Here is a 1,973-nt window from a genome sequence, read left to right on the forward strand (position 1 = left end):
TATTCCTATATCCAAGGCTCTCTTACTCTAACAGTTCTCATACCTCAATTCATTCAGCACAACACCTAACCTATACCACAAAATCGTTAGCATAACCAATACTCCAATTCTTCCACATTACCGCCAAAACGACATACTCCTCTATACATGCACTTATCTCAATAATCATAACTCACGATCCATAATTGTTACACACACTCCCACTAGATCCTCAAGTTATTTCTTTTATTACCGCAAAACTCATCCATAACTTAACACGATACTAATTGCCAACACCATATACTCACTGTCCCAATAAATGTTACGAACTGCTTGCTGCTTCCAGCTCAGCGCACACGTTCCACAAATCTCTTGCCACAACTATAGCAACCCATGCCTCATCTAAACAAGATCAAAGGTACTCTAACAACCTCTCACAACTGTGTCCCATTAACAAAATATTACTATATCATGACAACAACGGAAACATAACCAACTCTCTTTAATATCATACTCTACCCTCACTCCCAAGCCGAAACTGGTAAGAAACATCAATAAACATAAACAACAGTCTATATATCCAAATCGAAACTGACAGGAAACATCAGTAAATAAAACAACAATCTATATATCTGGTATACACTTTCGAAAAATCGTCTCGTAATCATCCCGCCTACTCCACCACAACTGATGACGGCATCCAACGCCACCACCATTAGCCGCACCGCAACGCGAAAATACCCGCATCACAACACGAAGTTCCGTGCCCGGATCACACCTGAGGCACAACAGCCACATCGATAGTCATCACAACTTATACAGTCCCATAAACACTGACTCAATATAACTTCCTTGACAAGAAAACTTCCTTAAAACCGCTCTACAAGATCACAATGCAACAAATCATAGGGAATAAATAGATAATAAACTTACGAATGTCATCCATACTATTACTCACGAGGTCGGAACATCACACTATCACTTACATATATCATGAATACACATACAAGTATAATTAACCGTGCCATATCACCCAATTTATCACTTTTGAATATCATCCCATTAGGTTACTGTACCCAACATATATAACGGAACACTCAGATAACAACTTTATGACTTTCACACCATATCACTACTCGTGAGGTTCGAACCTCACACAATCATTTACACACATCATAGACCTGTAATCACATATAACTAGTCAATCCTTGCCACGTAAGTTACCACCTGATAACGGTTACCTCTCGTCCAAGCGTAACTCGTATGCCTCTCATAACACATTCTCCCATTCGCGTAACCATTACCTCTTTACAAATGTAACCCTGCCATTAATACTCAACTACAAGCAACCGCCTCCTATAACCACGTCTTATACTCTCTCACAACCATACATATCAATTTGGCCACTACAAAAACAACCTGTTTAGAATGGCTATCTTTTCTATTTATCATCACCCTTAGCCACTAGTGACAACACCACAATACCACCATTGTTCGTATATCAAACCTCTTACACTCACCTCTAAATATAACAGTTCCTCCCCTATCTTCGGTTAACATCCCAAATATCAAACATTAAATCCATCAACAAATATTACCTGAACATTCATCCCAATTCTGTCTTTAATTGTATCGTCACCCAACTCACCACCAAAATCTCATATCATGTCAATACTTTACCAACTTTTTACTCTCCTTAATTCCTCGAAACTCATGGCTAATATGTCCCGAAACTCCTATATAACCATTAACTTACACCCTCTCATGATGCTATTGTACATCTCTATGATTCCTTACTTTCATGCTCCTTAACTTCGTTCAACGTTCTCTTAGTTTACTCCTCTCTTTCTTTTCCTTTTACACTCGACAAAATCAATTAACAATTCAACTCCTTATTTCTTCTATCTATCTCTTTAGTGATCTGGTTACCTTCTCATTGCTCCAAAACTCAAATCTGATTATTTTATCTCAGTACAATTTCACTCTTTCTTACC

Source organism: Silene latifolia, chromosome 2 (genome assembly GCF_048544455.1).
Source record: "Silene latifolia isolate original U9 population chromosome 2, ASM4854445v1, whole genome shotgun sequence".
Classification (NCBI taxonomy): Eukaryota; Viridiplantae; Streptophyta; class Magnoliopsida; order Caryophyllales; family Caryophyllaceae; genus Silene; species Silene latifolia.